The 27,681-nt window shown below is 51.0% G+C and overlaps 1 protein-coding gene across 2 annotated transcripts in view; it reads left to right on the forward strand.

The window, feature by feature from the left end:
• Positions 1 to 27,681, forward strand: part of Nacc2 (NACC family member 2) — a 71,066-nt gene continuing 43,385 nt past the window's right edge. For both annotated transcript variants that reach the window (XM_021150620.3, XM_029472943.2), the window contains exon 1: positions 1 to 122. The gene's annotated coding sequence lies outside the window, so the exon portion shown is untranslated. The remainder of the gene's footprint in view (positions 123 to 27,681) is intronic.

Genomic DNA, 27,681 nt, shown 5'->3' on the forward strand with positions numbered 1-27,681 from the left:
GCCGCCGGTGCTGGGCGAGGTCGGAGAAAGTCCGCGGGCGCCGGAGCTCGGGGACGCCGGAGCACTTCCTGCCGCGGGCGGCGCCGCTGCTGCCCAGGCCGGACTGGGCCGGGTGCCCGCAGGTACGGCCAACTTGGCGCGCGTCGCGCCGTTTCCGCCGCGGGCCAGTCGTCCCGCCCGCACTTCCCGCAAACTCCGCGGCGCGGCCGCCCAACTTGCGCACCCGCCGCCTGCCGCAGTGCCCGCCGCGCGCCCGGGGCGCGGCCGAGTAGGGCACGGGCCGCGCTGGATCTGCTCGCTGGCCCCGGGGCGGAGAGGCCGGCTCGCCGAGGTGTCCCGGCCCAGAGCCCAGCCCTGGCCCGGCCAAAACTGGCACTCCGGGTGCGCTAGTGCCTTCCTTTCCCGTTGGGGTCCTCTGGCCACGGGAGACCCCGGGTTCGTCCCGCACGGGAGGGGAAGCCCCGATGACACTGGCCTCTGGCCAGGGAGCAGGGGACACACCCCTCCTGGCTGGCCAGGTCAGAGGCAGCGCGTCTGCGCATCAGATTCGGCCCGTGTCCGTCTTCCCTAGCTAGGTGGGCCGGTTGGTGCCAGGGGTCGTCACTGCCTCCCTTTCTCTTTGGTGCCAACTCCAACTTTGGGAGACACTGGGTTTCGCTGCAGTGGGAGGGGGCTTTTGGCTTGTCTCTGTTTCTGCATCTCCGCAAAGTTGTCAGGTCTCCGGACTCTTCTCCAAGAAAACTCAAGGGTGTGTGGGCTGGGGGAGGTGAGATCAGCCATCTCCATGGGTTTTCGCCCGCCCGAGGCTGGGACTCGGTTCCCGCTTCTCCTATGCATATGTTACGGGAGTGTGTGGGGTCGCCTCAGCCCTTCTCTGAGTTCATTTCATGGGCAGATCTGTTCCGCGCTGCTTACTGCTGATACTGGTGCTTCTTGAACCCTAGGGTTTGCAGGCTCCCCCATTCTGCTCCCTGGAGCTGACCTCACCGGCAACACCCACTGTACCCTACTCCCTCTCCTTGGAGATTCCGGATGCAGATGTTTGTTGGGCCCTCTATACTAGCTTTCAGGTGTAGCTCTGGGGGTGTTGCAGCTGAGCCTGTCTGGGGGTGGAGTGAGCTGGGCCATGGTCCTGGCTGGTCTGTCTAGGTTCTTGGTCCAGTAAAGCCCTTCCTTCCCAGCAATTCATGTGCACGTTCATGTGGGCACGTTCATGTCATCCCTGGTCCTGCTCTTCTGCCTCCGATTCCCTTTTCTGTTCTCTTCCTTCTACAAATTCTTGACTGCTATTCCCTTCTGTTTCCATTTTGACTAAAGATGAGGGCAGTATGTTCCGTGGGGCTCTGCACACTGTGTGGTCTTTTTTTTTTTTTTTTTTTTTTTTTAGATTTATTTGTTTATTATATGTAAGTACACTGTAGCTGTCTTCAGACACTCCAGAAGAGAGAGTCAGATCTCGTTACGGATGGTTGTGAGCCACCACGTGGTTGCTGGGATTTGAACTCCGGACCTTCGGAAGAACAGTCGGGTGCTCTTACCCATTGAGCCATCTCTCCAGCCCCTGTGTGGTCTTTAAATATGATGTCCTGGGAGGGTTGGCTGTGACTTTTAATTTCACAGTTGAGGGGACAAAGTGTGTTCAGCTATGGGGTGGACAGCCAACATTCCTGTCTCACCCTCCAACAATCTTCTCCAAGCCCATGGAGCCACCCACCCTTCCACCAGTGAGTGTCCTTCACTCTTCATTCCTTCAAGGATGCTCTGTGACACTTCCTCACTGGGGGAGACCCAGGGCAGTTGGCCCTTGTTCTTTGAGCCAGTCGGTTGGAATCAGTATAAGTAGAACAAGGTATCTCTTGTCACTTCACAGTGGCCTGGATCGTTTCTCAGCAGTCATGCCCATGGCTGGGTGCTGGGTGAAGGCTGTGCACCCTGGCATCTGAGCCTTGCTGATTCCGGGAGCTAGAAGCCATTTAGAATGCTGGGAAACGCTATCAGAGAGAAACGCTTGTGCTGCAAGAGTTGAGCGCCAGGCTGCTTCTGAGCTGCTCACCAACCGCCATCGGTCTGCCTTATGGACTGTCGGCATTATGTGTGGGTGCCCAGAGCGACGCTTCCTGGGAGAGGGCTTGTGCATGAATTTGACGACCTTACCAAACCGTTTTTCAGACTAGTTCTTGAACCTGCACTGTCCTGTCAGAATAGTTGTTTCAGGGGGTGAGCTGGTGTGCCACAGAGCCCTGTTTGCCACAGAGGTCCTTTCTGCCTAATTTTCATGGTGGCCAGTGTGATCTCTTGGGTCTAGGCAGGTCTTAGTATAGGGGTCCAGCACTGATGGGGCAGAAACTGAGAGCTGTGGTTGCCTTAGCAGAATGTGAGTCCCTGTCTCTGAGATCTGTGCCTTTGACATCCTTGATCCTAGAACATGCACAGTACCCAGTGGCTGCCAACCCTGGTTGTTCATGTTTTCTGTACTCATTCCCCCAGACATGCCCATGAAGTCACCCCATCTCCTATCTTCTGGGCTCTCCTCCTCCTTCCTGGTGACTTCTAGGGAGTTCTCTGGAGAGCTTACGATGGGTTGAAGTCACTTTGGGTGTAGGGGTGAGATGACCCACCAGGCCTCCCAGGCTGCTGAGGGTCCAGCGACCACCAACCACTGTCAGACCTCAATCCCTTACCTTCCTCTGCCACAAAGTCACAAAGCCACAAACCCTCAGTGTGTGGCTCAGAGAAAGTGACTTCTGTCTACACCCCCTGTCCCAGTATGTGCTGCTCTCCTGCAGATACCCACCCTTGCCTTACTAGCTGCTGCTTTTGTGTGTCTGGCCCACAGTGGCCTCCTGCTGTGCCTAGGTTTTCGAGGTGACATAGGCTGCCTTTCAGCTCTGAAGAGTCATGGCTGGTTGGAATAGGGTTGGATGCTGGTACCCATGGCAATGTTCCTAGGGGTCACCCTCATCTGAGGAAACCTGTGTGGACTTTGAGACCTGTTTTTGCTTTGCTTTATTTTTTATTTTATTATTTTTTTTATTTTTTGAGACAGAATCTTATGTCATTCAAACTGGCCTTGAGCTCACTCTGTAGCTGAGGATGACCTTGAACCCCTGACCCTGCAGCCTTCTAAGATCTGGGATTACAAGTATGTGTCCTTATACCCTACTCCAGGTCTGGCCTTTTGGAGAAGTGAGCAGAGCCATGTGGTAATGCAAGAGACACTTCCTCAATGCAAGGGGCAGTCACCACCAGCCCCCAGGACACTGGGCTTTAGCTGTTCCTGGCAGGTGTATGCTTCCTGCAGCTGGCCAGTGGGCGAGTGTATAAAGTCTGCTTTTGCCTGAGTGTAATCAGGTGATGAAGGAGCACTAGAGCTTGTTTAGGACCGACTTGGCAAGACTGCTCTACTCAGGCAGTATGAGCAGCCTGGCCCTGAGTTATCATAAGGAGAAGCTTGGTTAGCATCTAACATAGTTTCTCAGATGTGGGCAGCCCTGCTCAGAGCCTTGCCCACCATTGCCTTCTCCTAGGATTTGTTTTTTTTTTTTTTCTTTCAGCCTTACAGCATTCTCACCCCCATCCCCTGGCTGGGCCCCGACTACAGGAGAAGCAGCAGCATGTGATCTGGCCCGAGGTGGCTGCTCTAGCCTGCTCTCCAGTGCAAGGATCCTGGCAACCTCTGTTGCTGTTTTAGCAGATTCTCACTCTTTCCTAGGCTGTCTTCTGTTGGCATCACCTGCATTTCTCCTAGAGCCAGGCTGCTCTCTGCTGCAGTTGGCCAAGCCTGTCTTTGACATTGGAAGTTGGGGTTTTAGAAGCCGAGACCTGTGTGTCTGGTTCTCCCAGCCTACAGGCCTGTGTCCTCAATTTGGAGCTCACGCTGTCTCTCTCCCAGAGAGGAGTCTGAGCAGAGCAAAGCATGGACTCTGACCCAGGATCTGCCTGCCCTGGAGTCTGCAGTGCCAGGCCGTGGGTTCTGAGTTAGGAATTTAAGGCCAGATTACTGGAGATTTTGCCCCCTCCCCAGGTTGTCCCTCTCTGGAATCCACTCAAGGTCTCCAAGCTGGCTCTGCCTGGCCTGCTGTCCTTGGGATGAGGAGACCCTTGGTGAGAATGTTGCTGGCCCTTTAAGGGGAGGCTGGCTCAGTCTCAGGGGGAAGGAGGCTTTTTCTCTGGAGTTGTTTCCAGGTCCCTGGGGAAGGGCTGGCTGGGGCTCTTAGGAATCATGCCCGACCTCCCTGCACCAGGCCTGGCATCCAGGAGGGCACCGAGCCACAGATGGGCCTCCAGCTTCAGGCCCGCCCCTTGCTGGTGTCTGGGAAGCAGGCAGGGGTGGGGTGGGGCGGGAACAACTTGGGGCCTGAAAGTGCCCATATATAGTCACTGGGGGTGAGCAAGGAGTCAGGCCTGTGAGCTGTCTGATCCTGGGGTGGCTAGTGCCCCCTGGTATTCCAGTGGGGAGGCACTGCCATCTGAAAGGCAGGAGGATATAGGGTAAAGTACACTGGGTCCAGCAAAGGCAGCCCCCAAGGAATGTTTATTGATTGAAAATAAAATGTCCCAATTCCTCTGTAGTTAGATCCAAGAATACTTTGAAAACTTCCATTTTGTAAAAGTCAGAAGTAACAGTATGGTCCATAGTTAAAAGTGGTTGCAGTCCCCGATGGGATTCATTCCAGCATGAAAGGCTGAAGCCCGTTTTATGGGGGCTTCTGAGTGTCTCTTCTCACTCACAACCCAATTTGGAGAGAAGGGCTTGCTTGCCTCAGCCTCTGATGTTTCTGGAGTCTCTCCATTCTGTCTCCTATGTTGCTGGTGTTGGTGGGGGTGGGGGTGGGGGTGGGGGTGGGGGATGTGGCTTGCTACCTGTGGATGGGGCATTTCCCTCCCCATTGGAGCCCGGGCCCTTCATCCTTGGCCAGCCTCTGCCCAGCCACTCTTTGCTGCACTCTTGACTCTGCTTTTAAAAATCACAATGTTAACACAGCTTTTGCTCATTTAATCTAGTTACTATTGTGCTGCTAAGCGCCTTTGTTAAGTTTTGTATATTGATACTTTTTGTTGTTGTCAGCAGTTTTTTCTTTCTTTCTTTCTTTTTATTTTTTTTAAAGATATAAAGCCATTAGGGTGAGAGAAGATTAAAAAGATACATTACAATTAAAATGTTAATGAAATCTGCATCATACAACTTTTGAAACCCTTCAGGCATTTATCTCGCCTGTGTCATGTCCATTAACTTTGGCTATTCTTATTCCACACTGACCCCTGCTGAGAGATTTGTGCTATAATTGGATTTTTTTTTCTTAAATAAAAAAAAAAGGGGGGGGGGAAGCTTTTAAGAAAATAGAGGTTGAGTGGCCGGTCCTGGTCCTGAAATGAAGAGTAGAAAATGGGAAAGCCTGGCTCTCTCCCTCACTGGGCCAGCTCAGAGCCCATCCCTCAGCTTTAAGATATGTATTTGGGGTGTGGCTTTACAGGAGGAAGAGCCTGGAGGGATGGGGGGTGTGAGCCTGAGGGCCAGGTTGGGGTATTAGGTATACTCATTCCCCAGGGAAGAGACAAGAAGCTGGAATGTGTGTGATAGGAGACTCCTGCCACCACCCCCCCCCATCACTCCCCTTTACCTGGGACTATTTAAGGGCACACTGGTGTTTCTGACTAGGGTTTTGGGCTATGAAAAGGGGGGTTCCCCAGGTCTTCTTCCCAGGACAGTTGAGAGTTCAGGGCAGGACTGTGTGACCTCTGGGCAGGTGGGTTGGATGTGTGTGCATACATATGTATATGTATGTATATATGCAGATGTGTGTTCATGTAACCCATGGCCAGCAGCCTCTCTCTGTCCCCAGGACTGGCTTTCCCGGGGCAGCTCTGTGGGCACCTGGCAGTGCTGGAGCTGGTCAGGTGGTTGGCAGTAGGCTGCAATAGACAGATTTCATGTCTATGTTTCTGCAACACCTTTCTATAAAGGGAAACATAATTTAAAATATGATTACTTAGTGTTGTAACAGCGTCTCAGCCGCTCTGCTGTGAGGGAGATCATTATCAGTCTGATATTAACTTGCAAAGAATATTATGCAAATTGCCTGGGACTTGGGAATCCTGGCAGGCAGGGCTAGTCTGGCTTCCCCGGAGCTTGGGCCCTTGTCCTTGGGGACGAGACTTTTTCTTCTTTTCCTCTCTCCCTGGATACTCAGGCCTCTCTGCCCCCAAGGTCCTCTTAGCAGCAGCCCTGAGCCTTAGGTCTGTAGGGCCCCACCCACATCCTTGACTCCACTTTGCTACAAAGATAGGAAACTAGAAGCGTTTGGCAGGCTGGCCGTGATGTGGGGGTAGCATTTATCTGGAGTGACAGTACTGTGATGATGATCGTGGCTGGGCCTTGACACGGGCGCTTGAGCTTCTGGGACTCAGCAGCCCCTGAGGAATGGCCATAGCCAGGGGAGGCAGTTGTCACATTGGTTGTATGACCACTGAGTTTGGGCTGCTTCCAGGGGTATAGGGCAGCACCCGGGATGTGTATGTCCTGTTGTGCTGTGTTTTGGGGCTCTGACACCAGCTACACCATCATAGGAAGGAAGTATTCTCATGTGTCTACCCTCCCAGTTCATCCTAATAGGGGTGGTACAGTCTGGTTAGGAGACCATTTCTTTCAAACTTTTGTTCCACTGTAACAAAGCCCCACAGAGCAATTTCCCTGACTTTAATCAGCAGAGAGGCACATTTTGGGGTTCTAGAAACAGTGTCCACCTGGTGCTAGTGAAAACCTAGTAGTTGGTCCCCTAAAGATGCCCCAGTGCGGTAAAACTGATGCCCACTGGGTGTCACTGAATCTGCTTGCTGTATTCCAAATCTCCTGATGCAGAGCCAAGGTCGGGGAGGTAGACACCTGCCTGGGGAGGCCCTTAGCTTTCCCAGGGCAGGAATCGGAAGCTGGGAGTCGTGGGATGCGACCTCTGGCATCTGGTAGAGAGGTTTGCTCTCCCGGGAGCAGGCAGGAGGCTCTTGCAAAGGTCAGGGATAGATAGGGGCATTCTCCAGGATCATACTGATGTTTATCCCACATGGTTGCTGCTCACAATGTGGGGTTTCCATGCCCAGGGTCCTCTCGGAGTGTGGGCCCTGGTCCTTACTGCAGTTGGGTCATGATCCAGGGCCTCAGTTTTCTGTGTGTGAAATGAGGGAAGCTCACCGTGAGCTGATTGACAGTCAGCTCTGGGAAGACCACCTTGTATCATAGTGTGCTGTCTTCTTCATGACTTAGCCAGCCAGCTCTCCTGTGCTGCTAACTCCTCCAACTTTGGATGGCTTGTGGGGGCTTGGGGTTGCTACACACACTTGACCTTGCCTGCACCAGTCTTGCTGCTGCCCCCTTGACTCTGCCTCTGCCCTCTAACTGGATGAGCTTACCTCTGCCCCTTAACCAACCAATGCCCTGTTTGTGAGGAAGGCCCTGAGGGAGGTTTTGGTCCAGGACAGAAAACCTTTGTGCTGGTGGCTCTTGCAGTACTTGCCAGCAGGGTGGGCTTTAGACATAGCATCTGCTGCTTCTCAAAGCTTAGTGGAGGATGTGTGAGTTGCAGCAGTCCAGCTAGAGATCTTTGAAAGAACAGAGCAGAGGGGGCCGAAGGAGGGAAATGGGGCCGAGGCTTACATAAGCTGTGGGATGGAGAGACAGACACTGTGTTAATTATTGTAACCCAGTTTAGCGGTGAGTCTGTGTCACATGAAGTGGCCTGGAAACTGAAGCGCGTGGGTCACAGTGAAGCCCAGGGGTGACATGGCTGACACAGGAACAGACAGTGTGGGGTGCATACCAGGTGCAACTGTAGGGGAGGCTGAAAGAATGAGCTATCCTTGGGGTCCAAACCAACCCATATTTCAGGGAAGTATTGCTCCACAGTCTGAGGAGCACTTGATCCTGCCTGTACCCGTGCTCTGCCTCCTTGTCTAGCCTCTTCTCTCTAGCTGAGGGTGAGCTCGCCTCAGCCGCATTTGTACCTGGGACTGAGCGTCAGGCCAGGCACTGTCTGGACCAGCTGCAGCCTTGTCAGCTTAATGATGTCAGTGTGGTGAGCGTGTGCAGAGCGGCAGCCTTGGCTTCTCTCCTGACACACAGCAGGCTCCCAGGTATCTGCTTTTCAGGTGACCACACGTGTGGAGGAGAGAGTCCATGGGCTCTGGAGTCACTGGAACTTGCCCTGAGGTTTAGCTCTGGACTACTCAGGAAGCTCTTCATGTCACAGGAAGATGTCATGATGTCCTGGAGAATCCCCCCACTCCCCTGCAAACACTGTATGGGACACCTCAGGGTTTGGAGATACACCCTGTCCCTCCTGGCAGGGGCCTCTGGGAAGGCTGACCGTTACCTTTCTTGCCTCGAAGACCTTGGCTATCTTCTGTGTGCTGTTTCTGAGGGGTAGCAGAACCTATGGCTCATGACCTAGGCATGGTCCCCTTCTTGGCCCGTGACCCCTTCTTTGGGCTCTGATGGGGTGACATGGTTTTCTCCAGCCTGAGTCTAAGAGTTGTAGAAGGGTAGCCCCTTCCATTCTGAGCACTCTGAAGGGAGACTGGCTTCCATCCTTGCCCCTGCTGACCAACCTCCACTGATACACTGGCTGCCCTCCATCCTTGCCCTGCTGACCCCACCTCCACTGATACACTGGTTACCCTCCATCCTTGCCCCTGCTGACCAACCTCCACTGATACACTGGCTGCCCTCCATCCTTGCCCTGCTGACCCCACCTCCACTGATACACTGGTTACCCTCCATCCTTGCCCCTGCTGACCAACCTCCACTGATACACTGGTTACCCTCCATCCTTGCCCTGCTGACCACCTCCATTGATACACTGGTTACCCTCCATCCTTGCCCCTGCTGACCACCTCCATTGATACACTGGTTACCCTCCATCCTTGCCCCTGCTGACCAACCTCCACTGATATATTGGTTACCCTCCATCCTTGCCCCTGCTGACCTCACCTCCATTGATACACTGGCTGCCCTCCATCCTTGCCCTGCTGACCCCACCTCCACTGATACACTGGCTGCCCTCCATCCTTGCCCTGCTGACCCCACCTCCACTGATACACTGGCTGCCCTCCATCCTTGCCCCTGCTGACCTCACCTCCATTGATACACTGGTTACCCTCCATCCTTGCCCCTGCTGACCCACCTCCATTGATACACTGGCTGCCCTCCATCCTTGCCCCTGCTGACCACCTCCATTGATACACTGGTTACCCTCCATCCTTGCCCCTGCTGACCAACCTCCACTGATACACTGGTTACCCTCCATCCTTGCCCTGCTGACCCACCTCCATTGATACACTGGTTACCCTCCATCCTTGCCCCTGCTGATCCACCTCCATTGATACACTGGTTACCCTCCATCCTTGCCCTGCTGACCCCACCTCCACTGATACACTGGCTGCCCTCCATCCTTGCCCTGCTGACCCCACCTCCACTGATACACTGGCTGCCCTCCATCCTTGCCCTGCTGACCCCACCTCCACTGATACACTGGCTGCCCTCCATCCTTGCCCTGCTGACCCCACCTCCACTGATACACTGGCTGCCCTCCATCCTTGCCCCTGCTGACCTCACCTCCATTGATACACTGGTTACCCTCCATCCTTGCCCCTGCTGACCCACCTCCATTGATACACTGGTTACCCTCCATCCTTGCCCCGCTGATCCCACCTCCATTGATACACTGGTTACCCTCCATCCTTGCCCCTGCTGACCCCACCTCCATTGAAACACTGGTTACCCTCCATCCTTGCCCCTGCTGACCAACCTCCACTGATACACTGGTTACCCTCCATCCTTGCCCCGCTGATCCCACCTCCATTGATACACTGGTTACCCTCCATCCTTGCCCCTGCTGACCAACCTCCACTGATACACTGGCTGCCCTCCATCCTTGCCCTGCTGACCCCACCTCCACTGATACACTGGCTGCCCTCCATCCTTGCCCCTGCTGACCCCACCTCCATTGATACACTGGTTACCCTACATCCTTGCCCCTGCTGACCAACCTCCACTGATACACTGGCTGCCCTCCATCCTTGCCCTGCTGACCCCACCTCCACTGATACACTGGCTGCCCTCCATCCTTGCCCCTGCTGACCCCACCTCCATTGATACACTGGTTGCCCTCCATCCTTGCCCTGCTGACCCCACCTCCACTGATACACTGGCTGCCCTCCATCCTTGCCCCGCTGATCCCACCTCCATTGATACACTGGTTACCCTCCATCCTTGCCCCTGCTGACCCCACCTCCATTGATACACTGGTTACCCTCCATCCTTGCCCCTGCTGACCCCACCTCCATTGATACACTGGTTACCCTCCATCCTTGCCCCTGCTGACCCACCTCCATTGATACACTGGCTGCCCTTCATCCTTGCCCCGCTGATCCCACCTCCATTGATACACTGGTTACCCTCCATCCTTGCCCTGCTGATCCCACCTCCATTGATACACTGGTTACCCTCCATCCTTGCCCTGCTGACCACCTCCATTGATACACTGGTTACCCTCCATCCTTGCCCTGCTGACCACCTCCATTGATACACTGGTTACCCTCCATCCTTGCCCCTGCTGACCAACCTCCATTGATACACTGGTTACCCTCCATCCTTGCCCTGCTGACCTCACCTCCATTGATACACTGGTTACCCTCCATCCTTGCCCCTGCTGACCCACCTCCATTGATACACTGGTTACCCTCCATCCTTGCCCTGCTGACCCACCTCCATTGATACACTGGTTACCCTCCATCCTTGCCCTGCTGACCAACCTCCATTGATACACTGGCTGCCCTCCATCCTTGCCCTGCTGACCCACCTCCATTGATACACTGGTTACCCTCCATCCTTGCCCTGCTGACCCACCTCCATTGATACACTGGCTGCCCTCCATCCTTGCCCTGCTGACCACCACCACTGATACACTGGTTACCCAGTAGTGACAGGTGACATTGGTGGTTCAGATGCCTGAGGAAAAGATTAATGATAATCAAATTTAGAGATTACATGTGCTGTTTAAAGAACTCTCCCCAGACCTATTAGGAATGAGTTACCCTGCATATATACAAGGTGTATCTTGTTCAAACAAGAGCCACCTGCCACCTCCCTGTGCTAGCACAGGCTGTGACCTCTGTGGCAGCGCATGCTCCAAAAAGTACTCAGCAGCTGTCACCTGGGGACACTCTTCATAGTGAGACGTGCGGTACAGAAGCCACATTCTGGTTACTTGTATGACTGGAAGGCAATTTTATGTTTTAGTAAATCTGAGGGATTTATTTTTTTATTTTCTTTTGAAGAACATTTTATCGGCTATACTGCAGTAGTAGCAGTGGCTAGCTGGGTGGTAACTAGAATTCTGCTTTTTTTGTGTTTGGTTTAATTTTTTTAACATTAATTTTCCCTTCCCCCACCCGTGTGTGTGTGTGTGTGTGTATGTGTGTGTTGTGTCTGTATATCCTCATGTATGCACACTGTAGAGTGTGGAGTTCAAAGGGCAACTTGTAAAAGAGTTTGTCCCCCCCTTCCGCTGTATGGTTTCCAAGCATGAAATGTAGGTAGTCAGGCTTGTGGCAAACTGCTTTATCTCACCAGCACAGTTTGTATTGGAGGCTCTGTTTGTTTGTGTGTTTGTTTTCTTGAGAACACGCCCCACTGCATAGACCAGGCTGGCCTCCAAGTCTCGATCCTCCTTCCCCAACCTCTCCAGTCCTAGAATTACGGGTGTGTGCTCCAAGCCTTGTCCCCTGTGGTAGAATCTTGACCTATCTCCTGAGGTCAGCTGTGGGATCATCTACTTTGAATTTTCAGATGAGAGGACCCCAGCCTGGGATCATCCTTCTGTAGATGGCTGACTTCTTTAACATCTTCCAAGTTCATCCGCCTTGTGGCCCATGCTGGCAAGTACTGAGGTACACCGTGTTGTGTGGACAACATCTGGAGCACTCTGGTGTGCCTGGTAAATGTGGTGCTGCTAGGAATGGAGTTAACAAGCTTTTGTTCCAGAGAACCTGGAATGCTCCATTGTCTCTTCTCAGTTCTTGTGGTCTTGACCCAGACGCCGGGCCAGTTGGAAGGATGTCCCCAGTGAGGGTTTGCCTGTGGCTTCCCTGATGCATACTTGTCATCACACATGCACCGCTGTGTCCTCTGGTATCACCTCTACAGCTGGAGATGGCAGCATGCTCCACCCTGTGTTCCTCATCACTGGGGAACACGGCTGTCTATCTGTTGTTTGAGTTTTCTCTCTCTGGTTTTGAGACAGTCTCTCACTGTAGCCCAAATGTCTGAAAACTTACAATATAGCTCAGACTGGCCTTAACTTATGGCAGTCTTCCTGCTTCAGCCTCCTGTATTCTGGGATTGTAGGCATGAGTTGCCACATGTGGCTTGTCGCTGAGTCTCTCAGGCTGGCCTTGATAGAGGAACGTGTGGCTACAGTGGAGGAAGGGTCAGGTGTGGGATCTTGAGTGTGTGTAGAAGCAGGAAGCTGTAGCATTGCAGGATGGTGAGGGATGCTAGGGCATGTTATGGCCAACAACTGTTTCTGGAGAGGCAGGGTCCCCCCACCCCCTTCCATCTTTTTGAGACACAGTCCCACTATGTAGCCCTGTCAAGCCTGGAACTCCACATGTAGAACAGTCTGGCCTTGAACTCACAGAATTCTACCAGGAGGCGAGAGGCAGGTCTCATCCTGGATGTGAGCAGCTTGTTTGTTAGGATCTTTGGCGCCTATGGGTGCCTGATGTGCCCCCACAGAGAAGGTCAGAGCTGGTGCTAGGCTGGTCCTGCTACTGTCTGTCTCCTGTTCTTCTTTAGATTATGGTGACCAAGCACTTGAGGGTCAGGAGAGAAACAGGACTTGCCATCATCAGGTATGGGGTGCCAGGCTTGGGCACACCACCTCCTCTTACCCCTACAACAAGGGAAGTAGATGGATAAGTGGGTCTCTACCTCAGGTTGCTTTGTGACCCTCCTCCCATTGCTAGCCTGTTTATTTTTCTGTTTTGTTCGTTTGTTTGAGAATTTCTATGTGTGACAGCCCTGGCTCTCCTAGAACTTTTTGCAGACCAGGCTAGTCTTGAACTCAGAAATTGCCTGCCTCTGCCTCTGGAATGCTGGGATTAGAGGTGTTCACCAACACTGTCCAGCATCCTAGATCTCATCTTAACTTGGTTCGTTACATCCATAGAGGCCCTAGGTTCTGAGCTTCTGGGAGTATATGAACTTTGGATCGCCCATTACCTGTTGTTTCCTTTGCTCTCTGAGTGCTTCTTCCACACCCCAGTGCCAGCTCTGCTGACTGCCAAGTAGCTTCCCCAGTTTTGGACAGAATGGTGAGGGGACCCTGAATTTATTCTCTCTTTCCCTCTCACTCTGTCCCCCACACCTACCCCCCCTCCCAACTTTCTCTGTGTACCTCCGGCTGACCTGGAACTCAGTATAGACCAGGCAAGCCTTAAATAAACTCAGAGGTCCATTTCCCTTTGCTTCCCAGATGCTGGTATTAAAGACTTGTGCCATCATGCCCAGGTGGCCCTTAATTCTTTACCAAACAGGTGAGGTGGTATGCATCTGTGGTACCAGCTACTTGAGCCTGAGGCAGGGCATTGTTTGGTCTAGGAGTTAAAAACCAGCCAGGAGCCGGGCAGTGGTGGCACAGCCTTTAATCCCAGCACTTGGGAGGTAGAGGCAGGCAGATTTCTGAGTTCGAGGCCAGCCTGGTGTACAGAGTGAGTTCCAGGACAGCCCAGGCTACACAGAGAAACCCTGTCTTGAAAAAACAAACAAACAACAACAACAAAACCCCAAAACCAGTATGGCAGCTCATCCTAGAATTCCAGCACCTGAGAGGCTAAGGCAGAAAGTTTGCCAAGATTTCCAGGGCAACCTGGGTTCCAGAGTGAGTTCCAGCTCAGCTGGGGCTACAGAATGAAGTTGTGCCTTTAAACACTCAAACCATCAACAACAGAAATCAGTCTTGACTCTCAAAGAACAGTTCCCAGCAGCCCTGCCCTCTCCAGCCACTTGCTCCTCCCCAGGACCTGAGGGGAGGACATGTTGACCTTCAGACCAGAGGTAGTGATGCTTTCTGGAATTGAGGACCAGCATGTGTCAGGAAGGCTTTTCAAATTTCTCAGTCCTACTAGGAGAAAACCAATTAGACTGTGCCCTTAGCACAGGTCTGCATTGGCGGGGACAGCTGTGAAACACCTGTGTGTTCCTCTGAGCTGTGTGATTAGGCCTGAGAAGGCTAGTGGGTCATCGGGCTTTGAGGTAAGCTAGGAGAGGTGGGAAATGAGTAAAAAAGCCAATTTAGTTGCCTACAGAAGACAGTGTCTGATTTTTTCCTGAGGGGAGAAAAAAGTGAACCCAGGATTGTGTAGTGGTGTGGTTTGATGGTGGCCGTGCTACTTCAGGGGAGGTGTCACTGATGCTCAGATATCTGAATAATGCCCCAAACGGGGATCTGGGATCCGTGCAAGCTGAGCCTCCCATGGGGCCCACAGGAGGGATTTGTGGAGAGGTGCTGGTAGGAGGGCAGTGGGAGCCTGGCTCTTCTCCATTGTTTGGTAGGCCCCAGCTGCCCCAGTGCTATGGGCCACAGATCTCCTAGGCCTGTTAGTTGCCCTGCCCAGTGCATGCCCACACTAGCCCCTCCCTTGCAGGGAGGACACTGGTAAACCTGAGTCTCCAGAGGCCAAGCTGGCTCAAGGAAATCAAACAGATACGCAGAGCTTGAACCCCTTGGGGGGGTGCAAGGCCCTTCACCCTGTTTGTACCAGGTCAGAGGAGGGACCTACATGAGGCCCGTCCCCATGCTGTGGGGAGTTCTGGGTCACTGTGGCTCTGCTTTAGAGATGAGGTTCTTGGGTACTTTGGGATAGAGTATCTTTGGGGAGGATCTGGGTCTAGCAATGGCTGTGTCCTGACATTTTCTTAGGGTTTTGCAGGTGTCCTGGAATCCAGCTGCTGTTGACCCCTACCGCATCAGGTGGTCCCAGAGAGCATCAGTGTGGCTGATGGCCGCCTTCTGGTCTTCCTGCCCCTTCCATGCACTGCTGATGCCTGAGCCAGGTGCCTTCTGGGTAGATAGAGCTTAGTTTCCGCTATGACACTGGGTCTGGTGATACATGAAGGCTAGCAGGGCAGGAGGCTGTGTCCTGGCTTGGGGAGTAGGCAGCTGTGGCTAACCTACAGGCAGCCTTCACCCTTCTGTGGTTCCAAGCCTTCCCGAAGGCTTCAAGTGCCCCTCACTGTGACCCTGATTGAGACCAACTGTTACTGAGTGTCCTGAGCCTCCTAGGCAGTGGCCTGTCCCTGGGTTTGCCTTAGCTCTACTTGGGAGGTGGAGAGAATACGTACATTAACTTTGCCAACCAAGTGCAGGCAAGCAGCTCCAACACCCACTGTCCCCCTGCTCTAGAGGACCAAGTGGTTGCTTGGGTGTCCAGCAGCCTGACGGGTGGAGAGTTTTAAACTGGCCTCAAGGGCCCCGCTTAGTCAGGGATTCCTCCTCCAGGGATCATTTTCTGTGTCTTATTTGGTTCTGGGATATAGGAACACCCTGTTACTTTTCTCCAGGGCTGTTTGCCTCCTTGGTCACAGGCCCAGGTATTCATGAGAAATTTTCCTATGCACTTGGGACAGCAGGTACAGGAGGGGACAGCTGTCCTGGACATGTTCTTCCTACACACAAGTGGTTTTGCCAGCTCTAAGGTGGTTCCAATTCTCCCTTCTGCCCCTTCTGTGATGCCTCTTCTGGGACCCAGGCCCCTACCTGGTCCACACAGCACCACTCCCAAATTGGAGAAGAACCCCATGAATGTTCTCTGTAGGCTAAATTCTGCTGTCTGCGGGTCTGGGAAGATTGGTGCTATGGGATGCAGCTAAATTTCCTAAACTCTGCAGAGAACCTAGATTGGATTCTGGATGCCTTTAGAGGGGGCAACCCAGGTGGAGCAGCAAGGGAGGCCAGGCTCAGAGAAGAATGGTGTGAGAGAGGATATGCTTGGAAGGGGAAATGTGGGGGGCATGCTCTAGTTCTTGGGTCTCTACAGAGTACAGTGGCTCTTCCTAAGGGGTATGTGGTTCTGTGCCCAGGTGGACATTGCTGATCTTGGCAGCGTTTATCAGTTCAGACTCAGAAGGTCTCCCTAGCTTAGTAGCAGGAATGCTTGTTTGCAGCTATTGTGTAGGGCTTCTGTTTCCACAGCTACTACAGTGAGCAGCTTGCAGGTCATTCCCAGGGCAATGAGGGCACATGGGTCTGACGGCTCAGTCCACAGTGTGAATTTCAGGGACTTTGCTGAGTCTTTTTAGACTTCCTGGGATTTTATAAGCTTCCAGATTTTGGAAACTTCCTATTCCTAGACATAGAATAGGCATTGAGGGAGGTCTCAGATGCCCCCACCCCCTCTGGTGTAGCTATTAGCCATTTCCAGGCTTTGCTGAACACATTGACATCCAACGTGAGCTGGGATTGGGGCTCCTTAGACCCATGGAAGGAGATAGTGGGTCTTTCGCTCCAGGTGCCCTCAGGTCTGGCCCTGCCTTCCCACTCCTTTTGAGTGGATCTGCACCTCCATGTCCTTTCTACTGGGACACATGATCCCCTCAGCTGGAAGTAAGGAGAGGTTGGCCAAGAGTCCCGCCTTTAGACTGTACTAAGACAGTGTCCCTGTTATCTAGTTGGGAGCTAGGTGTCTGGCTGTTGCCTGCAGAGGACTTCCAGGAACCTTGGCCTGGATGGCTCCCAGAGTTGGCACAGCAGATTCAGTGGTTGAAGCCTTGTGCTCCTTTGCTTGGAATCCAGGATGGCACCTATTGCTCTGGCTAGCAGGGGTGGTTGTGTGCCAACCAGACCGAGTAAGAACCCTGCCTTACCCTGCTGTCTGTGGCACTTTGGGCAAGCATCCTGCTTCCCCCTGGTCTCCACACCCATCCAAGAGGCTCTGTTGCTTACTCTGCAGGAGCATCTTGCCACGTGGGCCCTGAAGCAGGGGCATTCGCTTCCACTTGCTGAGGACGTGCAGTGCACACATGTGTCTCAGTGGTTTTTAGGATCTGAGCCCTAAGCTAATATAGCGTGTGTGTTTTTTTTAAAGCCATGATTGAAGTCAAATTAACATATTTACCTTCAGTGCTCCCGTGGGAACCGTTAGAGAATCTAAGAGGTACGGCAGCGGCTGCATTGCACTGGTGACAGTGACGTGGATGTTAGCTCCCAGGGGACAGGTGCCTGAGCTTCCTGGCTGCTTGTAGTGCTGCCTGGATGAGGCAAGAGACTAGTCTCCTGTATACATGTGATTCTGGCTGAGGCTACCGTAGTCATGCCTCCTGAGGGCTGCTTGTCTTGGCCTGGCCTTCTCAACTGTGTGTGTCTGCCCCACTAGGGCCAGATTCAGTGTGGTGGTTTGAATGAGACTGCCCCCCCTAGGTTCATAGGTTTGAATGCTTGGTTCCCAGTTGGTAGAGCTGTTTGGGAAGAATTAGGAAATGTGGCCTTGTTGGAGGAGGTGTGAAGTGGAAACTAGAGGGTTCCTTGGAAAGTCAGTTGGGTAGCGTTTTACTGGGGCGTGAAGGAATGTTTGGCTGAAGCAGACACAAGTGAAAGGAGGTTCTGAGAAAGCAAGCATGTGAAAGGACACGTGATGAAGGAATCTTAGTTTTTATTTTTTATTTATCTTTCTTTTTCTTTTTCTTTTTGTTGTTGTTGTTTCTCGGGACAGGGTTTCTCTGTGTAGCCATGGCTGTCCTGGAACTCACTCTGTAGACCAGGCTGGCCTCGAACTCAGAAATCCACCTGCCTCTGCCTCCCAAGTGCTGCCACCATTGCCGGGGAAGGATGTTTCACTAACGACACGCATGTATTGATCCGCCTTACATTTCATAGTTGAGCAGTATTTGTGCACCAAAAAACTTCTGGTGCTGTCCTGCAATTTCTTGCCGCTTCCTTGGACTAGGACTGATTGGCAGAATGATGTCAGCTGAGACAGACGCACGTGTTGAGGCAAGGCCCATGGAGGACACATGATGTCTGGAGTGTATAAATAGGGCTGGACAGACAGTGTCAGAGGCTGAGCTTGGCTTGTTGGGACAGCTAGCTGTGCATCACTTGTGGGTCTTGCGTCTTCACTAATTTTCACTTCTCTAAGAGAGGCACAGCTGAGAAGTTTTCTGGCGTTCCTCCCTGGTCCCTCCTGCTGACTTGTGCTGAGGCTGAGGCCTGGCTGTCTCTGCTAGGTCGTATTGCCACAGTTGCTATCCCTACTCTACCGAACGGACTGCTGATATCCGTGAAGTGGTTGTGAGTGGATCGAGCTGCCACTGCTAACCTGTGAACTAAACTGTTGATTTCCTGACAACACAGACGGGAGTTGCTCCAAAGAACCTTTCTAAGCAGGTCCACTTCCCCCATATCCTTTTCTTCCCCCATATCCCTTCTATCCTAGAAGGGAGGTTAAAGCATTTAAGAACTATCATTAAAAGTAAACCTTGAGTCAGGAAGTGGTGGCACACACCTTTAATCCCAGCACTTACTTGGGAAGCAGAGGCAGGTAGATTTCTGAGTTTGAGGGCAGCCTGGTCTACAGAGTGAGTTCCAGTAAGAGGTGTGTCACTAGGGTGGGCTTTGAGATTTCAAAACATCCTTGCCATTCCCAGATATCCCTCTCTGCCTCTTTCTTGTAGAGGATATAAGCTCTCAGGTACTTCTGTTGTGTCACGTGTGCCTGCCTTCCATGGCAGTAAGAGATTCACCCCCTGAAACTGTCAGCCCCCACTTAGTTTTATAAGTTGTCTTAGTCATGGTGGCTTAGCATGGCAATTAAAAAGTAACCAGGTTCCCGTCTCCCCACCCTTCCTGTGAGCCTGTGTGTTCTGCACTCTGTCAGCGCCAGTTCACTGTACTCAGGGCTCTTTCTCCTAGGCCTTTCCAGGGCTGAGAGAGTGACCCAGCCTCAGATTTGCCATGAGGAGACAGGGTAGCTGCATCTCTGTTGAACATTTCTAAGTTGTTGAGAAGCTTTGGCATTTATGTCACCTGAATGGAACAGAGCCCACACGTGCTGTCCCTTTCACAGGCGCTGCGAGCTGGGTTTGGAGAACGTAGCTTTTGGAGTCTCAGGAATGTACCGTGACAGGGCTGGGCACAGGATATGCTACAAGATGGGGCTGCTTCTGGGCTATGGGGTGAGTGCCTCAGTGGGTGCCTAGCACTCACCTCCAACCACCACTGTTAATCGTGGTGCTCAGGATGGGAGTCAGGGTGTGACCTGGGTTCAACTCCAGTATTAGAGCAAAAAAGACCAGGTATGGTGGCCACGTCTGCTCCCAGCACTCAGATGCTCTGGGCTATAGAGCTACCGACAAGTCAACTACAGTTACATGATAAGACCCTGCCTCAAGAAAAAAAGTATACAAAAGTGTGTATGTGTATGAGAAAGAGAGTGTGTGTGTTTTGTATTTGAGTGCAAATGTTACTGACTTATGTTTGTTAATAGTTTGTGAAAAGCTTTTTTGGTGTCTGTATTCAGAAGAGATGTGGGACTCTACTTTTCATTGTTTAATTTTTTTTAAATTTTATTTGAAAATATCTATCATTGTGTATGTGTTTGGTGGTGCACAGGGTGTGGAGGTCTGAGGACAACGTGTAGTTAGCTCTCACCTTTGCCGTCACATGGGTCCCAGAATTGAACCCAATTTACCCTGTGTGCTGCTTTGAATGTGCTTGGTCTATGGAAAGTGGCACTATTAGGGGTATGGCCAACTTGGAGGAGGTGTGGCCTTGTTAGGGGAAGTACATTACTGTGGAGGCAGGGCTTTGAAGTCTCATATATATGCTCAGTCTGGCCAGCTTGATCTAGACCTTCCTCTTGGCTCCCTTCTAGCACAATGCCATGCTTCCCACCATGATGATAATGGATTTCATGACCCCCTGAACCGTAAGCCAGCCCTAATGTTTGTCTTTATAAGAGTTGCCATGGTCATGATGTTCTTCACAGCATGGAACCCTAAGACACCTTATAAAATGAGTTGGGGACTGGTATGTAACTTTGTACATGCCAATGTCCAAGTCCCTGGGTTACATCCCCGGTACAATCTTTGGACTTTGAGTTTTCTTTTTGAAATTCTGAACTTTCCATATTAAAATTTCAGTTTTTAGAAATTTTTGTGTGAACATGCTCTTTGACTTTGGGTGGATCGTACATAGCTGAGTGTGTGTTTGCTGAAGAACTGGTTCATTTATCACAGGCTGTCAAGTGTGGGTGGTCTGGTCACAGCAGGCTCTGGTATCGATCTACTGTAATGGCCTGCGCTTTCTTTATGAGACTTATAGTTAATTTGTATATTTTCTTTTAAAAATATTGTTTGCTTTTACTTATCTTGTTTGTGTCAGAAATATGCTACTTAATTTTTGAGTGTTGAGAGGTACTTTGTTGCTTTCTTTGTTGCGGTTCAACTTGATTCCTTTGTGGTGGTGGTCAGAGATTACTATAATTCCTCTTTCTTCCTCCTTCCCTCCCTTCTCCTCCTCCTCCTGTGCTGGGTCTCAGGGTGTCTCTCTGTCTGTCTGTCTACCTATCACTATTCTGTCTCTCTCTTATTCATTCATTCATTCATTCGTTCTAGATATGACCTTACTGTGACCGATTGAGCTAGAACTCATTGTTTTGCCCAGGCTGGCATCAAACTCCTGGTTACATCCTTCTGCTTCAGCCTTCTGAGTGTTGGGATTATAAGTGTGAGTTACCATGCCTGTCATTTGCTTGTTTTTTGTGTCAGTGTTCAATTATTATTGAGGCAGACTTTAATATAACTCATCTGGTCTCAAACTTGCTGATTTGCAAATCTGACCTTGAGCTCCTGATGGAACTCAACCTCTCAAGTGCCAGAATTCCAGGGGTAAGCCACCATGCCCAGATTGATCCCAGGGTGTGTGAGGCTCTGCCTTTGGGCTGCAGCCCCAGCTCAATTTCAAGTTTTAAGTTTCTTGCTTTTGTTTGTTTTGGTTCAACTGCTCTCTATCCTGTTTAGTGCTCCCAAGTCTCTGGGACAGTGAGGTCCTGACGCTGCTGCTGGGTGGGGTGGTCTGCAAGTGAGGGTCATATCCTGATAGCTGGTGGAGTTTAGTTCTCTGTGTTGTTGCTGATTTTCTGTTCAACTGTTCTATCAGTCATTAGAGAGTTGGAAGGACTCCCATGAGCCTTTGGCTCTACCACTTTCTGTTTCATGCTTAGAAGTACTGCTTTCTATTGTCCACATAGAGTGTAGCTGAGTGTTTTTTGTATGCACACTCTCAGTCCTTCTGCAGTCATTTACTTTATACGTTTTAACTATGAAGTAACCCTGCCTTCTTTTGATTATGTTCATATGACATCTTTTTCTATTTACTTCATTTTAGCCTTTATTATTATCATTATTATTATTATTTTAAGATTTATTTATTTATTTTACTTATATAAGTACACTGTAGCTGTCTTCAGACTCACCAGAAGAGAGTGTCAGATCTCATTAAGGGTGGTTATGGGCCACCATGTGGTTGTGGGATTTGAACTCAGGACCTCCAGAAGAGTAGTCAGTGCTCTTACCCACTGAGCCATCTTACCAGCCCTTCCTTTCCTTTCCTTTCCTTTCCTTTCCTTTCCTTTCCTTTCCTTTCCTTTCCTTTCCTTTCCTTTCCTTTCCTTTCCTCCTTCCCTCCTTTCTTCTTTCCTCCTTTCCTCCTCTATCTCTCTCTTTCTCTCTCTCTCTCTCTCTCTCTCTCTCTCTCTCTCTCTCTCTCTCTCTTCCTTTGAAGACATGGTTTCTCTGTGTAACTCTCTTCTTTCTCTTTCTGTCTCTGGTACTCTCTTTTGTTTTGGGTGCTGGAGATGGAAGCTAGGGGCTGGGTTACATGTTAAACCCATGTCCTGTCCCAGTCCTAGCTACATCTGCTCGTCATTGTGGTTTGTGCTTCAGTGTTCTTGATGGCTAATGATACTGAGTGTTTTGTGTGCATATTGGACATTTGTGCCTATTCTTGGTGGAAAGTATTTTTGGATGCTTTGCACATTTTTTAAAAACATCCTGGGTATGTCATATCAGAAATATGACTGGCAGGTATTCGCTAATAGATTTCCCCCTATTGTGTGCTTGGGGTGGGGTGGGTGGGATATGTGTACATGTGTGTGTGCATAGCTGTGTGTGTGAGCCAGAGTTCTGTTGCTAGTGTCTTCCCCAGTCACTGTCCCTTCTGTTTTTGAAAGTGTCTCTCACTGAACCTAGGTCTCTGTTTTGGCTAGACTGACTGCCAGAGACCCCGTGGAATCCACCTATCTCCATTCCTCCAAGTGTTAGGTATCAGGTACATGCCACTATAGCCAGGCTTTCTATGGTTTACGGAGGACTTCAAGCTTGTGCAGCGTCAGTAACCACTGAGCCACCTCAGCCCTTAGGTAGCTTTTGCTGCATTTGAATTCCTGTTTATCTGTGGTGTGAGGTAAGGGTCTGCCTTCATGCTCTCATGTGTGCTTGTCCCCGTGTTCAGGGCAATGCTGGAAAGGGAAGTTTTTCCTGACTGCAAGGTCTCAGCATCTTTATTAAGTCAACTGGCTATGCACATGGGAATTCATGTAAAGACTTTTCTACCCCAGTGACCTACCCCTGTTTTTATCCGTACCAGTCTGAATTACTGTAGCTTAGAGTAGAGTAGGAGTGTGTGTTGTTGCATGTCTGTAGACAGTCTCACTGTAGAGCTTTGGCTGTCCCGGAACTCACTTTGTAAACCAGGATGACCTCAGACTTACCTATGTGTTCTTCTTATGTGCTGGGATTGAAGGAGTGCACTACCACACCCAGGCATAAGGTAGTAGATTTTAAAAACCACTTGTTCAGTCTGTGATTGTTCAATCTGTGAGCCAATAGGGGCCAGCTCTGTTTTGCCTGTTTTGTTTTGAGGCCCTTTCCCAAAGCCCATACTAGCCCCTTGTAGCTGAGGATGGCCTTGAACTCTGACACACCTGCCTCTGCCCTGCTTCCCAAGGGCTATAATTAAAGGTGTGTACCTCCATGCTTGGTCTCTTTTTGAAGTTCTTAGTCTTTCTTTTTTTTTTAAGATTTTTTTTTTTTTATTTATTACATATACAACGTTCTGCAGCATGTTTACCTGCAAACCAGAAGAGGGAACCAGATCTCGTTATTGATGGTTGTAGGCCACCATGTGGTTGCTGGGATTGAACTCAGGACCTCTGGAAGAGTAGGCAGTGCTTTTAACCTCTGAGCCATCTCTCCAGCCCCAACCCGAAGTTCTTAGTCTTTGATAGTAAAAACTTTAGCCAGGCAGTGGTGGCGCATGCCTTTAATCCCAGCACTTGGGAGGCAGAGACAGGCAGATTTCTGAGTTCAAGGCCAGCCTGGTCTACAGAGTGAGTTCCACGAGACAACCAGGGCTACACAGAGAAACCCTGTCTCGGAAAAAAAAAAAAAATGAGAATAGTTTTATTTAAGAGAAAAACAACAAAGTCAGGTAAGCTATGGTCTCGGCAACTGCCAGAAGGAGTAGGATAGGAAAGAGAAAGGAGAACGCCATGCTTTTTACCTTAGGGTCTGAGAAAGCCGCAGGTTCAGCAATGGGGTTTGGGGCACTATGGGGTGGTGGTGCGAGAAGTGGTTATGTCTTTTTAAGGAAGGAATTCTGGAATCAGCTACCCTTGGCCATAGGGTTTTCCTCTGGACAAGGCTCATTCCTGGATGGTCTCTTCCCTCACTACTTGTTCTAGGGTTTTGTTTGTTTTGTTTTGTGTCAGGACCTCATTAAGTAGCCTAGGCTTATTTTTTTATTTTACTTTATTTTTTATTTTTTGGTTTTTCAAGACAGGGTTTCTCTGTGTAGCCCTGGCTGTCCTGGAACTCACTTTGTAGACCAGGCTGTCCTGGAACTCAGAAATCCGCCTGCCTCTGCCTCCCAAGTGCTGGGATTAAAGGCGTGCGCCACCACTGCCCGGCTCTAGGTTTATTTTGAACCTTCCATGTGCCCCTGCTAATCTTCCTGGTCAGCCCCAGTGTTTTGATGGTTCTGTCTGTTAACACCTGGCAATGGTTTTACACAGTTTAGATTCCACCCCTCTGCATTCTTGCTTGTCTTAAGCCCAGCAGACCCATTTTATCATCACCAATGGAGTCTGCCTGGGTCCAGGATGCAGATGTGGAGTGGCCTCCTGTAGTCAACACCCACCAGCTTAGACCTGTTCCTTCTCCCATTCTTCAGTCTTAACCTCAAGCCAGAAAGTTTACCCTTTTAGGACTACAGTGATTGGGAAGGGGGGGCTAGCCTCGCCTCCTGTGTAGGTGAGGGTATACTGCCTGTATTGTCCTTTCAATCTTGCCTCATTTGCATAGTTTAGATCTGGTAAGAGCGTTTGTTGACAGAGCAGAGTCCCTGGCAGGTATCTGGCCTCGATGACTGTCTCTGGAGGCTATCAGACTTGGGCCTGGTTCTTTTGTTTTTTTTTTAAGATTTATTTATTATATGTAAGTATACTGTAGCTGTCTTCAGACACTCCAGGAGAAGGCGTCAGAACTCATTACCGATGGTTGTGAATCACCATGTGGTTGCTGGGAATTGAACTCAGGACCTTGGGAGAGCAGTTAGTGCTCTTAACCTCTAAGCCATCTCTCCAGCCCCCTGGTTCTTGTTGTTTGTTTGAGGCACAGCCTTAGTTGTCCTAGAATGCACTATGTAGGTCGGGCCAGCCTTGAACTCAAAGATCCCCCTGCCTCTGTTTCCCAAGTGGGATCAGTGGGGTACATCACCATACTTAGCTTGGGCCTGATTCTTAAAGAACCCCCCACCCCCCACTCCAGGGTCTTTTCATAACTCAGCAGATGTTTGTCCTGGTAGCCTGGACAGTTCCTGCCATCAGCTCCCAACTGCTGTCAGCTCTGACTACTGAGGTTGGGCAGTAGAGTTTGGAGATGCCAGTTTGGGCCTCTGGCTTGTGAGGCTGATAAGGGCATCGTGCACAGCCTTCCCAAAGGGCTTTGTTGTCTGCTAAAGTAGGATATGAGTGGGGAGGTTCCTGCACCTCACTCACTCAGGGCTGGACCGGCCAGGGCTGCTGTTTGCTGTTGAACTCCCTGACTGAGGCCTGGGAGCTGGACACTTAGGTTTTTCATACCAACAATTACCTTTTATGGCCTGGGTACAGCAGCCTGTGTGCTTCGATGCTTTTTGTCCTCTCTGAGCCCAGTTCAAGTCCACAGCCCTCCTTATGGGACTTAGTGGGTGCTGTGCAGGGGTTCAGCAGATGGGTTTCCCAGTTAAACTCTGCCGTGGAACATGAACACAACTCCGTGCAGCCTTAATTTGCCACCCCCCACCCCCAGGATTCCTGCTGTATTATCCATATTTCCTTTAATTTGTGGGATTTCTAGTAAATGGGCTTAAAAATAGTTCTGGGCCTATTGCCAGGGCAGATGCGGGCGGCAATCATTTCACCAACAGTGATGGGGGTAAGCCTTGTGTCTTTTGGGCCTGTGCCTCTAGCAGGTCCTCCAGGTTGGCACTCCTAGAGGGGAAAGGTGCAGCATCCCACCTCTGGGCAGGAAGTCAGTTTGGGTCTGGCTGAGGGCTGGGGAAGTATGAAACACACACACACACACACACACACACACACACACGTACCCATGTCTACCCTGGACCCCCTGCACAGAAAGGCCCATTCTGCTGTCTGAGAACCAGTTCTGTCTGGTTGGGCTGGTAGCTAGGCCTGCTGGCCCCTAACACTTTGCTGAAAGACAGAGATGTTTATTGTCCAAAGTCTAACAGAGTCCAACACACTAGTATCTCTGAGCTATGCTCTAAATGGTAAGTAAGGTCGTGGGCACCTGAACCCTGTGCTTGGGTCTGGCTCCCAAACCTGACATCTGCAAGCTACTGCTCTCTAGTCAGCCCATGTCCCCTGGTCTTCTGTGCCACTGACGTGGCATGTCCTGCATGAGACAGGTCTGCCTGGACTGGTATCTGGAAACTAGGAGTGCCCCTCATTTAGCCCCTGGCTTCTCACTCAACACCTCTGGTCCCTGTGTTGCCCTTTCCTGGTGGCCAGAAGTGTCCTGAGCATGTCTTCTGTTCTCAGCACATGGAGCTGGCACTTATCTAGGACCCTGGTTCAACCTGAGCCTGGGAATGGCTAAGCACTGAGAGCTGTCCTTTGTCTGATGTCTAGGTTCAAGGCTCTTTGCGGGCACCCTTGACAGAATCTCAGCAATATTACTGCCCTTAGAGTTCTGTGATCTGTTTAATTGCCATCCTCAGGTTAGTGGCACATGCGGGAGTATGGATTCCCACGTTGGCCACACCCCCTGGGCTCTGCCTCCACCTCTAGCCCGGAATTTTCCATCCTGTAGGTCTCTGTGCTCCTCTCCCTAAAGGTAGGGGAGTTGTGTCTCATCTGCCTCTGCAGGGCTGGAGCCTTCAAAGGACAGTGCTGTCATTTGGAGTGGGGATGGGTTCAAATCCTGGGACCGTTGACTGGCTTAGTGCCCTGGTCCTTCAGTCAGGAATGGCCAGAGGAAGGAGGGCTTCTGATTTCCCCCCAGAAATTCATTCCCAGACAGTTAAATGTGGGTGTTCAGGGCCTGCTGCCCTCAGTGAGAAGTGGGGGCTGGGCATCTCGTATGGGTAAAAACAGTGTTGGAATAGGAGTGGAAAGATGCCTGTGGTCCTGCTTTTTGGGACACACCCAGGTGAGGCTGACTTCCCCAAGGTCATATTTGGGTCCTTTGGGCCTCTCACTAGCAGCTACCTTGCTAGGGCATGGAGGTGGGGGCTCCTGGGCGGTGTCCTCTCAGATGATTTAGTGTTCCTCTGTGTCTCTGATTTACATTAGCTTTTTAAGCATAATTAGAAATGCAGGGGATCTTTGTGTCTTACCTCGACTCTGACTATTTATGGCATGATATGCAGATGAGGAGATCTATGAATATTAAAAATGGGGTGCTCTGGGAAGTGGCTGGCTGTACAGAGTTGGGTGACCCATAACCCAGCATGCATCTATGCCACGCCGTGTCCAGCTCCCTCGCAGCACCTGGGTCCAGGTGACCCTCCCCTGGTGCCCTGGTGGGGAGGGTCAAGGTCACAGACTGCTTTGGGATCTCTGGCAAGTCCACAAGTGAAAGGGGTCAGCAGAGACAGCTGCTCCTGCTGTTGACTGTGGAGTACCCCCTGGTGGGCCTGGATGTGCTTCTGCTTCTTAGGGAAGGCTGAGGGGGCAGGGGTATGCAGAGCTGCACTGGCTTTTTAAGTTATTAAACTATGCCCGAGGGAGACACTCTTCAAGCTTACGTTATTTAAATTACAAATAGGAGTAGGGAAGATTGTCGGCTCTTCTCAAAACACTACTTAATTCTTTGGGAACCTTCTGGAAGCAGTCTGTAGCTCAGGAGAGTTATGAACAGTGGGTCAGCAGGGCTGGGAAGCCAGGGTCAGAGAGGGAGATAGGCTTATAGGGGGACATTCCTGGTATACTGCACCCACCTCAGTGACTTATTGATTATGCAAGACATATAGTATTTTGTTTGCCCCCACCCCTATCGTTTAACATCCCTAGTGCTTGGGCCGATTCTTCCCAACCTTCTGAATGCAGTTCCTTTAATACAGTCCTCATGAT

Source organism: Mus caroli, unplaced genomic scaffold, assembly GCF_978045245.1.
Source record: "Mus caroli unplaced genomic scaffold, Mus_caroli_1 scaffold_2, whole genome shotgun sequence".
Taxonomy (NCBI): Eukaryota; Metazoa; Chordata; class Mammalia; order Rodentia; family Muridae; genus Mus; species Mus caroli.